The sequence below is a fragment of the Phodopus roborovskii genome, unplaced genomic scaffold, assembly GCF_943737965.1.
Source record: "Phodopus roborovskii unplaced genomic scaffold, PHOROB, whole genome shotgun sequence".
Classification (NCBI taxonomy): domain Eukaryota; kingdom Metazoa; phylum Chordata; class Mammalia; order Rodentia; family Cricetidae; genus Phodopus; species Phodopus roborovskii.
Genome location: NW_026126567.1, coordinates 27318396 through 27335267, shown reverse-complemented (window position 1 = coordinate 27335267; position 16872 = coordinate 27318396).

The window sequence follows — 16872 nt, the reverse complement described above, 5'->3', positions numbered from 1 at the left end:
TGATTAATACAGCATCTCACATTTTTCCTCTAATTTTGGAAAGAAAATTAGAATTTTGTAGTGTAGGGTTCTGTCAGGGGCAACACCAGGTTGCCTTCATGTTTAAAGTCATTTAAAAGAACTAAGTCATACAGCAAAATTCCTAAGTAAATTGGAACATGATCAAATGTAATTCTCAGCATCATTTGTAATGAAAGGGACAACTTTCAAACATAAATGATTATGTAAGATAAGGTATACACTGCAACTTTTCTTTCACTGGGTGACATCCTTAATCTCTAAATATATGAACACATAATTATGTGCCACTCTATTTACCAAAACCTACTGAAAAAATTTTCATTTTCTGATGAGCAAAATGATGAGTGAGAGCTGTGTTAATCTATGTGTTGAAATATTTAGAAGGCAGTTTGGTACTTTGTTAGTTTAGAAAGGCATGGATTTCCTTCAATGAAGTGAGCTGCTTCTCGAACTAGAAAATGTTTCTAGCTAGAGCCAGGAATGCTACAATTCCACTAAAAATATCTTGTCCTGCCAGTTATGAATTTTATCTCCCAGATGTCTACATAACTCACACCAGGAATAGGAAAGATCAAGAGGAAGTGTAGCTTCCTCAATAGTAGCTTCATTTTGCTGTGTGTGTGTGTGTTGATGAAAGTGTGTGGTGTCTTAATGTGAACTTGATAGCCAGTTTTTGAGGGAAGCCAAGTGGCTTGTATTATGTAAAGCATGGTCTCTGCATCCTTACTGGTGAACAACCATAGAAGGATGTTATGAGTAGGTTTTCTGCCACCCTGGTCTCACTGCGGCACCAGCCCCAAACATCACACATAGATTCTGTGTTTGATTTAATGCTGCTGGCCATGTACTAGTTTCTTATTGGCTAGCTCTGTCTTAATTATTAACCCATTTCTATTAATCTATTTCCACGTGGTCTCATCTTACCAGAGAGTGGGCACGGACCTCTGTTCTCTCCTGTCTCTACATGCTGACTCCTCCCTACTACTTCCTCGAATCCTCCATGTCTCCTAGTCCCGCCTATCTTGCTTTCCTATTGGCCAACAGTGCTTTATTCATTATCCAGTATGAGAAATATATTTACAGAATGACATCTCCCATCAGAGGGAGGTCATGAGTTGTAGTGAGATAGTCCTTCCACAGGTCACTTCTGAGTTTTTATTAGATATGTTATGTTTCTGAAAAGAATATTTTATACCCACAAAATGCTACTCCAGTTAAACTGCAGATATTAAAATCTATCTATATGAGTATCTATCTATCTATCTCTACATTTCTTGATCTATACATCATCTATCTTCTTGCTCTGCTTTTACCTTTCTCTCTCTCCATATATCTCCATATATATGGCAGCATGCAGGCTACTATATCTTACAAGCAACAGACAGTCACACTGAAGGAAGCTTGAGCAAAAAAGCCAACCCTCACAGTCACACACTTCCTCCAAGAATGCCCCATCCACTATTAGTCCCACTCCCTTTTGGGACCACTTTCTTTTGAACCAACACACACACACACACACACACACACACACACACACACACACACACACACACACACCTCTATATACAAGTTTACATATGGTCTTTCTCTTCATTACCACCCCATCACCTTCCAAACTTAGCTCCCCACACACTAATTATTCCCCTTTCTTTGGTCAGAGAAGACAAAAAGTTCTGGAGGTCAGTGATGACTGCTGCAAAATGGTGTGTTTTATCCATAACAGAAAACCATCCAAATAAACTTAAATATCTGTGACTGCTTGAACAAGTCCTACATAACAATGAAGCTAGTCAATTAAAGTTAGTATGTACTGAGGAGGGGCTTAGGAGACCCAACCTATCTAAAATCCACTGGCAGTTGGTGGCTAACTTGGGAAGAAGAATCAGTTTGTTCAAAGGTGTATTCTCTGGTGGTGGGTTTGTTTTCTTTAAGAATATAGACACCTGTAGGTTGTCCATGTTCCTCAAGTGACAATGTATATCCCCAGACATGTAAGCATACAGATAGTACTAATAGTACTTCTCATAAGGAAGGAGTGAATTAAAATAAAAGAAGGGAGAGAGAGAGAGAAGGAAGAGGAGTATCAGAGATGGACTTGGGAGACAGACAAGGGAAACTGAGAGGTGTAACATAGAGTAACGTGTAGCTTTTGATTTACATTGCATAGATATAACATGGTCCATTGGCTATTCAAATATCTATACAAGGTAAACATGAGCCAATAATCTCATAATCATATATGAAAGCTACAGTGCTTACACAATATAGTTTAGAAGAATTTAGCAGCTAGAAGTTGGGAAAGAATGTCCTGAAGAAGTGCCATCCAGTGATGACAAACATATAATGTGATGTTGCTACCATGAACATATAGCAATAATGTTATCTACCTAAGATCGGGGCCTCCCCCAAACCACAATTCATTGCAAATATGTATAAACCTATCAAGAGAAAATAAAGAAATTTAAATAAATATTTGCTTTAAAAAGAAATACAATATAGCAGAAATAAAATTGAATAGTGTTTAGTATTGCTTAATGCCCACTATATATTTAACTTTGTCATTATAGAATAACTAAAACTTCAAAATCTATTGTACTTATTAATCATTAAAGTTAGACTTGATGCAGACATTGAACTCCTTGATGGAGTCTGTTAACATAGTTATTGAGGAGTAGTACCATATGAAGCTGTGAATTTGATGATGATCTTATTAAAACTTAAAATATAGTGCAGCCATGCATGCCTGTAGCCCCCATGCTCTGGGGGAGAACATGAGAAAGACAATAGAAGGTTAGTCTGTATTTTATGCTGAGTCTGAGGCCATCCTGGCAACTTATCAAGATCTTGTCTTAAAATAAAACATTTTAAAAGCCAGAGGATTTGGCTCTATGGTAGAGTGCTTGTCTAGCATGACCAAGGACTTGGTTCTACACTCAGGACTGGAAATCAAATTAAGTCAAAAACCTGCAGAGATCAACAAAATCTTATCTGTTTCTGCTTTTAAGATTATGGGCATTTTTCCATATTATATGACTATTAGCCAAGGAAGCTTTTTAAAAAGCATTTTCAATCTCACTGAAGTAAGAATAGATATCTTTCTTGAACTCTGAATAGTACACTACTTTGTGCTTCAAGTACCATTTTTACATTACAGAAATTATTCTCTATTACACTTATATAGGCATCATGGGAAATCTTATGCTAAAACTAAGGTTATATTATATCTATTGAGCAGTAAAGAGTTGAGGAAGGGGAAAACATGATAAAATATTCTCTCTCTCTCTCTATATATATATATATATATATATATATATATATATATGGAAAAATAGGCCATGAATTTTAAAAACAGTCAGGAGAGATGTATGGAATAGCTTTGAGGAAGAAACAGTAATAATGACATAATTATATTATAAAATCAGAGTATACAGAATGAATTTAAAATATCCTTAGTATAAAACTATTTAAAGGAAAAAAATTACTGAAAGTCAAAGTCACACATATTTGGATAGCAGTGATTAGAAAAAAATGAAGCCTTAGATAGTAAAATGAGTCAAGATAAAGAAAACAAAATTTTAAAGAAACCCCCAAAAAACTACTTCCCTTACCATTCCGATACCAGATATTTCAAGGCAGGAAAATTTTAGCTATGACAAGTCAGTCTTACTAACTAAATATGCTTTTTTTCTAACACTTCATATTATTAATTCTTACAGATTTTTATACCTAAAATATACCCAGTAACTCTGCCTAAATAATGTATAAAGGAATAACATATTTTTCAGTAGAGAATACATAGATTTATTAAAATTGACAGTAACAAACATAACATCTACTCTGTGGAGTGACAGTCAGCCAAAGCAAGCATTCAACTCAAGAGCCCCCATTAACTTTCAACACATCTGAATGAATAGACTTATTTCTTAATCAAGAAATAGTTTTCCTTCAAGCACTATGCAAAGTTCTTTATTGTAAACAAAAAAAGTTCCTAAATTTTCACTAAATTCAACATTCACTTGGAATTTATAGATAGAAAAGCCAACAGTTTGAACTTTGTTGAAATTTCTTCAATATTAAGAGAAATAACCTCATATTTAAAGTTTTTGTGTGCCAAGTTCTTCACATTATTTGGTGCCATTTGTCACAACAAAGGTAGTGTTAGCTTGCTTTATATATCTATTTAGAGTTACATTACCCATGTTAGCAGAAACAAGTAACAGAAATACATGGAATCCGAAGTATTAGGTGGGTTGATAGAAAGTTCAACTATATCATCTCAACCTAAGGAACTGATGTTAACAATAGGTCCAGAAAAGATTGACATCTGAAGCTAGTTAACTTTCCCTTTCTCTTAGATATCATCTGCACACCACTTCCTCCCCGACTCTCTCCATCTTTCCAGCTTGTTCAAAGCTAGAAAGTTTTACTTCTACACTAACAGCAAATGGAGAAAAAAAAAGATACAGATCTGTTGACTTCAATTTACTGGGGAATTGAAGTTTCAGGGAAAACAACTGTTCTCAAATCTGATGTCAGAAAAGCTTCCAGACATTTTCTTATCAGGGTAGACACAATCAAGTATCACTCAGGCCGGTAAGGTGAATCAGAACAGGAAATTTATGTTTAACTGGTTCTAAATTCTACATATGTATGGATAATGACATAGTATGTTTAATATTCATATATGCTGTTTCATCTTTATATATTTATGGCTAAATTTTCCGATGTGCTCTCCTTTATCTTATTGAAATCTACAGACCATTATTTTATCTGTAGTTCCCCTTCCCTTATTGTGTAGCAATAGATGCTGTTGTCAATATTATTCTTAAAGCAAACATGTAGGGGACCCTGCAATGTGTTTGATAGCAGACAACAGTAACGTGTCAACTTAGATTGTCAAAATGTGTAATATAGATTTTGTATCTGCTGAACTGTGTTTTATTTCCATCCAACCTTGCATTTCTCTTAGCTGCAAGGGAAACCAGGAAGCTCCATGTCCGGTGTGCTCCTTTACCCTTTGGAAAGATATGTTGTTGACATGAATGAAGCTGTGACTGAGATTTATTTTTTTTCATGGACAGAGAACATTTGCCTAGCGAATTACTAAATTCAGATGGAAATGGATTAGGTAAGGGGCTTGGTTTGTTAAAGAAGAAGAGTAAAAGCAGGCTTTTAAAGTGTCGATCATATCTTTATCGAGAGCCTTTTATGCAAAATGGTGTGCTGTTTGGATTTCAACAAAGGTAAAGAAAAGAGCTATGTATATTAGGATAAGTCCTCTCCCCCATCATGAAATAAAATAATAAACATAAGTGCCAAAAAAAATCTGCATGCACTTTTACCTTCTCTTTAATTTAGCTAGTACCCATTGAACAACCTATCTACAACTCTCCTTCCCATACTCTCACCACTCCTTATTAACAATTAATTATTTCTACACACAACTTCAGTTTAGAATAATTTGTCATTGGGTAAGGGATCATTGAGAGGACGCCTTAAAACATCAGAAGATTTATCGGTTGCTAAGGGATTGCTATGGGCTAACAATCTCTTATAAAGCCATCAAAAAACTTAAGGTGCTTAATCTTTATTGTCCAGTGGCATGATCTGAGAACAACTAAAAGACATACTCATGAGTGACTATATGATAACACTTTTATGAAACTGTGATAATAGTTCCAGAAATGATTAGTTGAGGTGAGATCTTCCCTCCGACTGGACTGCACCTCATCTCTATGGTCCAAATACCAAGAATTCCAGGAAAAAAAATTGTTTCCTGCATGCTTTCATTTATATCAATCTGTGTCTGTCCTAAGACCACCTTCTTTGGATTTCCAGTATGGACTTAAGACTAGTGATATTCCAGTATTCAACCCTTTTGTGACTGGCAATACAAGAATGGCTTGCAAAGGAATCTTGTTGTGGTATATTAGTTGAAGATGTGTAACATTTATTTATGCTGTGGAACACTTGTTTAATGATGCAAAGATGTGTCATATTCTTTTATGTTGCATTTAACTCTGTAAAGTTGTGTTACTCTGTCTGCCCAAAATACCTGATTTTCTAATAAAAAGTTGAAGATCAAGTAGTTAGGAAGAAGAAAGGATAGACAAGACTGACACACCTCTAGAATGAATAAAAGGAGAAATCTGGGAAGAAAAGGTCAAGAAGCAATAAAAGAAGGGACTAGACACACACCCACAGAGACAGGCATGGAACAAAAAATTAAAATATATATACAGAAATAGAGAAAGGTAAAATCTCAGAAGCAAAAGGGTACATGAGTTAATATAAGAAAAATTGGCCAAGCTAAGCCAAGCTAAGGCCAGACATTCATTGAATAAGTCTCCTGTGTGTATTTATTTGGGAACTGGGTGGCAGGCCCTAGGAATTGCCCAAAGAGTAAAACTTACCAACAATAGAATTCAGCTTGATCTATCATAGTGACCAGGTTCTCAGCCTTTCTGGAATGCAGCCAACTGTGTTGGACTACACAGAATCTTGTGCTGCAGTTCCATCCAGTAAATGCTCATTTATAATATATTTCTACATATAAATATACATCTGCAAACACATTGTATATATCAGTTTCTGTACACACACCTTTCTAATACATATTGTGGTGCTAGTAGTACTAGTAGAGGAAATGAATTGTAAAGATTTCTCTCTGGCAGTGGTTCTCAACATGTGGGCTGTGACCCCTGTTGGTTCTAACTATTCTTTCACAGGGATTACTTAGGACCTTTGAAAAACACAGACATTTACATTTCAACCTATAACAGTACCACAATTACAATTATGAAGAAGCAAGGAAATTTTATTGTTGGTGTTCACCACACCATGAGAAACTGTATTAAAGAGTCGCAGCATTAGGACTGTTGGGAGCCACTGTTCTGTGCACTCAAGTGATAATGAGTTTGGGCTCTCCAAGTCTATTTTGTATAGCAAATCATCTCCTGGTGGTATGAGAGCACCAACAATTCAGACTGTAAGCTCTTTATGGAACTTCACAAGATAAATGCAATTGGTCTGCCAGTATTGAAGGGCAAGTAGTTTTGTGACTTACTGTGTAAAACTTCTAAACATTTCTGGAAAACTAAGGAATAAAATGATGCAGGCTGCTTGCTTCTAACATCTCTGGAAAAAATTAATAAGGTGAACAATAAGCTCAGGGAAGGTTTTTCCCGGCTCAGATATGCACAAATAATCAAAAGTAACTAAGTCTGTCCTGAGAGAGGCTCTTCTTTCTGGTAGCCACAGGGCTTAAGTTACCTTAAACCATATGTCATCCTTTAATTGGCTGACTTGAAAATATAGTTGGAATTTTCACCTTGAAGGATGTTTGCAAATAAATTATAAAAGTCTGGGGTCTGATTACTTGGACAGAAATGTGTGGGAGCTACTTGATGAGATTCAGACATTGAATTCTCAGATTCTGGGGGTTAACTTTGCCTATAGAAGCAGTCTCCAACCTATAGTTAAATATGCATTCCCATCATAACACTTTGGATTTCCCCATTGTTGATTTCTGACCCCAGTCAGAGGAGCCTACTAAACCACTGTAGGTATACAGAAAGCATGTGTTCACAGCTTCTGATACTCAGCAGGATTTCAGTCTTTCTAACAAAATTTTCTAACAATGAACCTACTGATAGGTCTTATGGAGGCTAGATGATTAAAATATTATAAACCTAGCAAAAACTGCAAATTTTAAAGTCCTTTTTTATTCAAATGAAAAGATTGGCTGCTTTTCTTACTGTTTCTTTTTACTTTTTTTGTTTTGTTTTATTTTTGGTTTTTTGCAACAGGGTATTTATTGCTTTGGAGCTTGTCTTGGAACTTATTCTGTGGACAAGGCTTGCCTCAAACTCATAGAGATATGCCTGCCTCTGCCTCCCTAGTGCTGGGATTAAAGGTATGTGCCGCCAATGCCCAGTTCTTTTTATATTTTTAACAAATACTTGACAATTTCCTCAATGATGCCGACTCTATCTCTTGACAGTTATTTGAATAGAGCTCATTCATGTCAAGTTTCTTATTCTACCTTGCTTAAGCAATCATGTGAGGGAGGCAGCTGGAGGTGATGTAATCATCCTTTTTGCTTGCTCATGCTATAATTATTTCAGCGGCTGAGAAAATTTAAGTGTGTTGTGCCATAAGCACTGTGAAATACTCATCACATTTGATCAATGTTTTAAAGCTCCGCTGCTGACAGAGAGGATGAAAAGCAATTACAGAGCATTACAAGGGTGTGCCTGCTCAGGGTTCATCATGCTTTTCATTATTGTACCCCTCTGCTTGGAAGAGAGATGTTTTCTCGCATTCAGATCTAACTATTCTGTTTTATTTGTGTGCTATAAATCTTCTTCCCTCTAATTAAATCTATTAATACAGTATCAATTCTATGGACTATGCTGCCTCTTGTAAAGAGATTATATTTATATAATTGATTTAACATAAACAGCTTGTGGGAAGTGATTTATTTCCAGAATCCAGGCCCCGACTCCTAAGGTTATCACAACCACCAAACAACACCAGTACACAGGACCGAATGAGGCACTCTGAATCTCAGTGACAGTTGTGTGACTTGGACAGTCTGTGAGGACACCAGTAGTAGATCCAGTATTTATCCCTAGTGCTTGAATTGGCTTTTTGGAGCTCATTCTATTTGGAGGGATACTCACTCAGCCTAGATATGGGGGCAGTGGGTGTCCTGTCTCAAAGTGATATGATACCCCCAAGGGATGGGGCGGGGTGAGAGAATGCTGGAGAAAACAGGAAGAAGGGAGAAAGTGGAAATTGGATTTTGTATGTAAAATGAGAAAACATTGTTTTAAAAAATGAAACAATATTAAAGGCATAAGCCTGAGCTTGACATTTTATATTTAAACCATTCCACAATATAGCATGGCACAAAATGGAGATACAGCAAGCTGAAATAATTAGAGAAGGCATCTTTAAGAGCTGTGATATGAATTATATACTAGGATAAAAATTCACTAAAATTTGTTATATGATTTTAGGTACATATCTGTCATTTATTAATAAATGCTATAACTTAAAACAAATTTGAGAAGTCTGGCTTCAGAATTTTGTATGAGCAGGGTAGTGGTGGTGCACATCTTTAATCCCAGCACTTTGCAGGCAGAATCAGGCAGATTTCTTTGAATTCAGGGTCAACATGGTCTACAGAGCGAGTTCAAGGACTGGCTTCATAGCTACCGAGAAAACCTGTATCACAAAACAAAAACAACAACAACAGCAAAAGAATTTTGTATGAATTTATACTATGTCTCTATTCTTAAAATCATTATTTTTGTAATGATTAATTTTGTAATGTAAAGCTAATTTGTATAATTCATGTCATATACAACTAAAGGTTAACCCATTACTTCATTTAAAAAGAAATAGGCAAAATGTCTTTAATGTTATATATTAGCAACCTTCAAAATGGTTATATTCAGTTTAGAACTAAGAAATATAAGATTATGCAATGTATAATTTCTTCATAAACTCTCACTTATCCATGAAATATCTGTTTCTAATACATGAAAGAATGGATTTTCAGCCAAATACTATATTAATCAAAAGATACATATGGTACTGGATTTCAAAGCTTTTTATTCAGTCTGCCTTTCATGTTATCAAAACTTGATCGTAATTCATGTCATATATGTATGAGGTTCTTAAAAATAAGTGAATATATTAATAAATAAGGTGGAGGAAAAATGGAGGACATGCACAAAACAGATAAAAACTTTTGGCTAATGAAGCTCATAGATGCAAATAGCTAATGCAAAGAAGGCCTTGTGCCATCCTTATTACACAAGGCAGCTATATATCTGATTTCTGATTTTTTTCTAGTTTTTATTCCATACAACTCCATATAACAAACTCCTTCCATGATTACAAAAAAGGTCAAAAATCTGGCAAAGTAAAGTAATGCCTCATATTACATCTCAACACTACCAAACTTTCATTCATCATTGTTTTCTCATGATCACAGAAATGACAAACCATCCTTGTTTTCATGGAAAAGTAGAATGAACCTCTTCAGGAAGGCAGTGCAAGCCATACAATAATAAATCTATATAATATTCTTAGGTTTATAGAATGGATAGCTAGCCAGCTAGATAGATAGATAATAGATAGTTAGAATGTTATACTAAGTTCACAAATTTGTTGTATATAAGGTTTTACACTGATTTTTAAGATTTTTTTCTAGAAATGTTTTTTCAAGTTTGTTCTTTTATTATGTGAAAATCTAGGAGAACAAATCACAGAATCACACAGAAAAAAAAAAGAGTCAATCAATAGAAAATGATTTCTTCAAGATTACTGTTAAGTGTTCTATAAAAGAGCAATTGCCATCAGAAACATAAAATGCTATTGTATCTGAGAAAGGCATGACTGTATTCAAAACATTGAAATGCATTTTAACTTTATGTAAGGAAGATGTCCTCTAAAATTCTCAATTTTCTCAGACAGAAAGACAATCAATCCTCTCGGGTGACTGACTTGCCAATTCAGGTGCAGATTTATAAATGTATGAAAATCTTGGCATTAACTCAAATATGTTTATGGTTTATTAATATTCAATTTTTTATAGTTTTCATAACTATGGATATATTTTGGTTAAGAGGTAGGTATAAGTTGTGTCTTTCATTACCACACTCGAAGAAATCAAATATAAGAATTTCTTAGTTTCTGTCATCCTTATAACATGTAAGACTAAGAATATTAATACTCAAAAAGGAGAAATCAGTGACATAGTAATACAATGTTCTCAAAGCTGGCATATATTATAATCACTGTTGTTAAAAATGCATAAATATTTTATTAATTTATATTGACTAACATAATATTAATTTAGTGTATATATTTTATGTATACATAAGTCTAAAGAAGCATTTTTAGTAGTTTTTACTTTTGTTTTATATTTTCTTAACATGTTATGATGGAGAACATGTGTCACAGGCATTATATACACACACCTTTAAATGTTGTCATTATCAAATTAGTGTCTTTCATGAAAACAAATGATCACCAGAATTATCATTATCTGATTATCTATTTTCAGTTAGTGTGCAAAATATTTTCATTGTAAGACATATTTATATGTGTCTGTAGTGAGGTATTCCTTCTGTAGCACTGACCACGCCCATTGGGGGGTGGAGCGATGGGTCACTACATGTGTCATCTTTCTTTACCCTTTCATTTCTTTCCTTCTTCTCCAAAGCCCCATTTTTCAAAAATCGTTGCAAATAGAGAGCCAACAAGATATGACCTAACCCTCAAAAAGAGATGATTTACCATAGGTAAGGTCATAGTTCTAAGAGTGTGGGCCAAGTACTTGGTGCCTGAATGAATCACAGTATGTGATGGGTTTGAATGAAGAAATGTCAAAGACAACTGGAAAATTGAAATCAGTGGTTTCTTTTGGCAACAATAGCTCCTATAGAATATAGAAGAAGAAAAAACAATTAAAAGTAGTATAAATGGGTTTGTTAATGTGCGTAAACTCGGTAGCTCATTTAATAGTTTAATACAGATATAAACATGAAGAAATTTTATAGATAAGAAACTTGAAAGTCAAACAAGGGAGTCATTTTTATACTAACCATGACATTTTGCTCCCACAATACAGACTTACTGCCAAGAGCTTTATTGAGGTGAAACTGGCCAATAAACATTCTATATTCTTAACATGCATACTATGATGTTATATATACAGAGATATGATGACACACACACACACACATATATATACACACATATAAAAGGATAGATATAACCTACTATATCTCTCAGTTCAAACTTTATATTTTTCACAGTGAGAACACTTATAATTTAATCTCTAACCCAGTTTTAAACACACTTTACACTATTACCAACTGTAGTCACACAGCTATTCTTTTTTTAAAATTAATTAATTAATTAATTTCCTTATTTTATATATTGATCCCAGTTTCCCCCCTCTTTCTCCCTCCCTCCTTCCCTCCTTCCCATGTCCCCTGACCAACCTCCACAGGGAGGGTGATCCCTTTCAGGAGGGATCAACAAAATCTGTCAAGTCATTTGGAGTAGGGACTAGGCCATCTCTCCTACCTCTAGGTTAAGGGAGTATCCCTCCATGGGGAACGTGCTCCCAAAGTCCTTTTGTGAACCAGGGATACATCCTGGCTCCAATGTCAGAGGTCCCTTAGACTGTCCAGGCCTTCTAACTGAGACCCATGTTTAGGGGGTCTGAGTCTGTCCATTTCTGGTTTTCCAGCTATCATTCTGGGGGTTCATGAGCTCCCCCTTATTTAGGTCAACTGTCTCTGTGGGTTTTTGTAGCTTGGTCTTGTCTTCCCTCTCTGCATTTGGAGTCTAGTTCAGCTCAGAGTTTAGCTGTGGGTGTCTTCTTCTGTTTCCATCAGCTACTAGATGAGGGATCTATGATGTTGAATAAGTTAGTCATCAATCTCATTATCAGGGAAGGGCATTTATGGTAGCCTTTCCATTGTTGCTCAAATTGTTAGTTGGGATCAGTCTTGTAGGTCTCTGAACATTTCTCTAGAGTCAGTTTTCTCTTCAAACCTATAATGGCTCCCTCTTTTATGGTATCTCTCTCTCTCTCTCTCTCTCTCTCTCTCTCTCTCTCTCTCTCTCTCTCTCTCTCTCTCTTTCTCTCATCTATTCCTCCCCTGACTCAATCTTCCTAGTCCCACATGCTTTCCTCTGCTATTCTTTTAAAGTCCAGAACTCATCCATCTTGTTTATATAGAGTACATAATAATTGACCTAATCTCCTCACTTTCCATCCTCTAGCCCCTTTGCTTATTTTAGAGTCTAAAGAAACAAACAAAAAAGGAGAATATGAGTAACAATCAGAGAGATGCAAATTTAATCCCCTGTGATATATTTCTCCATACTGGTTAGGAGGGCTGTTAGTTAGAGGGGAAAACTTTTGAGGAGGTGCAGTGAGAGGACCATTTTCACACTGGTGGTGGAAATATAAATTGCTGCAGCCACTACAGAAATTGATCAGAAGACCTTAAAAACACATTCTTTCCTAAAACTATACTTTAGGGCTCCAAGGAAAGACCAGAATCAAGATACAATAAGACCAAGTTTTCAGCACAGAGTGATTTATTTGCGCCAGAGGGACAAAACACAGGGAACCAATGACAAATACAGGAGACAGAGGACAAGGGGAACGGGGAAGGAAGCAAAGGAGAGGGAAAAGCAGCTGTTTGCCCCAGGGACTTAGGACTGGCTTGGATAGAGAGGAGACAGATGTGGTCCTTAGGCAAATGGCAGATTATAAAGTGACAAGAAGAAAAAGATGTGTTAGGATGATGTATTTAATTTGGGCTTGTCAAGTAAATTACGGCAGCCAAAGGGGTCACTTGATTGATAGACTTCAATGCTTTGATGGCTGGAACTCCGTGGTTAGCTTCAGAAGAAGGAAGTAAAAAATAAAGGTATAGACCTTGGTGACTATGGTTTATAGGGAAGATGAAAGGTGGAAAGAGTAGGTCATGTTTGCCATGTTTGGGCCTGCAAAATCCTTCCCCAGGGATCAGGTTAATCATTTTTTAGTTGATGTCTATTGCAGAAAATTAAGTTATCTAACCCTGTGGCTTATTTGTTGCCACTATTTTCAATATTAATGTTTTTTATGCCCCTTCAATATTGTCTTCTTTTCTTCTTTTTTCATTCATTCTTCTCTCATGTCATACTTTGTAACTGCAGCCTCCCATCCCCCCACTCTTCCCAAAGCCCCCACAATGCCCAAATCCACTGCTCCTCCATTTTCTTTCAGAATACAAGAGGCCACCCAGGAAGAGCAAACACAGCATAACAAGTTATAATAAGAATAGGCACCAACCTTCACATTAAGCAGGGACTATGCAACCTAGTAGAAAGAAAAACATTCCAGGAGCAGGCAAAGGAGTCAGAGACACCTCTATTCCGCACTAATAGGAGTGTTGTTTTGCTAAAGCTGCAGCTGTGGGCGATGAAACACAAACCAAAATACTCAACTAACCCAGGTGGAGTTTATTGGAGGGATAAATATCCCTTCAATACTCCATAACTGGGTAACAGATATGGAAGGGGGGAAAGGGTGGGGGACAAAGAGGAAGAGGGGAGAAGGAGGAAGAAGAAGGGACGAATAGGCAGGAGGTGCTCACTTAAAAGGGAAAGCTTGCACATGTATACTGAGTGCTTAAAAGGGAAAGCTTGCACATGTATACTGAGTCCTTACACAGCCATGCTACACATGACATAACCACCATACAACACAGGGCCTTCTGAGCTGTCTAAGTATCTGTCTGAATGCCAGAATGCATACCCTGTCAGTTGTCAGGGGACAGGGTCAGCACAATGCCAGGATACCAAGGAGTCTCACAAAAGCCCACCATTTTAAGAGAAGGACTTATTTTGGTTCAGCTTGAGAGCACATTCTATTCCTTGCTGGGAAGTCAAAGCAGTGGGAGTGGCTCAACGTTGTGTCTACTGGAGGACAAGCTTGATTGTTTGATCTCCAGGAAGAGGAGTCAGAGAACACCCAGTGCCTCCCTCTGGTACTGTGAATACTAGTCTTCAGGAAGGAGACTTACCTATTGGAGACTCACACAGGAGAAGGGAAAGGAAGGGAGGGGAGGGTAGGAGAGGGGACAGATGGGGAGGATAGGGGAGGGGAGGGAAGTGAAAGGAATTCTTACAAATAGTGTTTGGTTTCTCCATCCATATGATAGCCTTACATCTTAGTAAGGCAGACACCAAGGGTACCATCAATAGTGTAGATTGCCTAGGAAATATCTCTCCCTTGATCAACAGTTTTCTATGCCTGGAGTGTTTTGTTAAGTTGTTAATTTTTACCCTGAGTGATATATCTTGTGTGTGTGTGTGTGTGTGTGATTCTAAGTAAACAGACTAATGAAATTGTATTTATCATTTTCACCGATCTTTGATGTTATTTACCCATACTCTCCCTCTGAGAACATCTTGATGTAACTTCAGTCTAGTCTTCATTATGGTTTCTACTGCTCTGAAAAGACACCAAGAGCACAGATATGGTAGGTAGTGACCTACAGTTACCATCATGGCAGGGAGCACGGCAGCATGCAGGTAGCCTTGGTGCTGGAGGAGTAGATGAGAATCCCGCATCTTGCAGGCAACAGGAAGTCAATTGAGGTGCTGAGCAGTGTCCTGAGCATAGAAATTCTCAAAGCCTGCCCCCAAAGTGATGCACAAAGTAGTCCCCACTGCAACAAAGCCATACCTCCTAATAGTGCCACTTCCCTAAGAGATTATTTAGGCCAATTGCATTCAGACTACCACAAGCCTATTACCTGTTTCTTTTCATTAGAGCTTGTTATTTTTTTCTAAATTGTATGTAACATAATGCAAAGCAACTAATTTCTAAAAAAAAATCTCTGTCTCTCAATTACTCAGCTATAATTTTCATGGTCAGTTTTTTAACTTCACATTGTTGTGGAAGATAGCAAAGCCATTTAAATCTCTTTGTATTTTCAAGTTTTATCTAGGCTAACCTCATAGAAAGTTCTGATTTGAATTAAGCAGATTTAATCAAATAGCCTAAATTTGATTTTCAAGTATATCTTCTCGAGTCTCTTAATAAGTTCTCTTTATTATAGTATTGTGTCTGCTAAAGTAAGTCCCATAATTACTTAAATATGATCATAATAAATCTGCCCACTCTACTAAAATCTTCTCTCTCTGCATATAGCTACCACATTTCTCAAATATGCATCTGTGTTTATATTTTTCACTCTTTTTCCTCTCATGCCAGATTACATTCTTGCATGTTTTGTATGAACATAATTTACGTGAAATAGTCACACCCGTACTGCCAATTTTTCACACAATAGGGTAAGCAGATGTCATTCTATTAATACTACCTAGAAAAAAAATCATAGCAAAAAATATGGTTATTAGTTGACTAAAATCTCCAGAATGAGAAAAGGGAATGAATACAAAGATTCACAGATATAAGGAATAACCCAGCAGTAATTGCTTCAGATTTAGTTTGTCTCATATATATTCCAGTCTGAGTACCGGATGCCAACCTAAACATCATCCAGATAGTCTCCAAAACACTTTTTTCCTTTTTGGTTTTTCGAGACAGAGTTTCTCTGTGTAGACTTGGCTGCCCTGGAACTCACTCTGTAGACCACCGGGCTGGCCTTGAACTCACAGACATCTGCTTGCTTACCTCTGCCTCCCAACTATTGGGATTAAAGTCCTGATCTACCTGTGCCTGGCACATTTTTTTTTAATTATAGATTAACACAGCTTTACTATGCAAATACACCTACATGGTAAACTTTGGGTATATTTAAAGAGTATGACACAAGGACACTTTAATAGTAAAAAAGGTATGAAATACATGCAAGTTTTTTACATACATTTAATCTTATAGGACCAAGAAAGAACTTGCTGTAAATTATTTCCTATGCAAGATTCCTTGTATTCCTTGTATTACAGAAATCTTAAAAGTATGCAAAGGTAAACTTTGCTATAGAAACTGATGTCTTCATACAAGTTCAGTAAACAGGGAGTATATATAGAAGGTGAACAGATTTCTTGAGTGGATTTTACAAAGTTCCTGAAATTGTATTTAAGCACACAGGTATGATGTATTGTTCTTATTCTGAAGTCAACTTTTATTGTCTGATTTTCCCCTAAGGTAACAAAAACTAAGGACTTTATTCTTATTGTTTCATTGCTTAATTCAATATTGTAATTTGCCAAATTGAAAAAGTATTCTTCAACAAGCTGTAAGGTAGAAACGTCTGAAAAACTGTTTTCTTTCATTTTTGTAAGACAAATGCTATT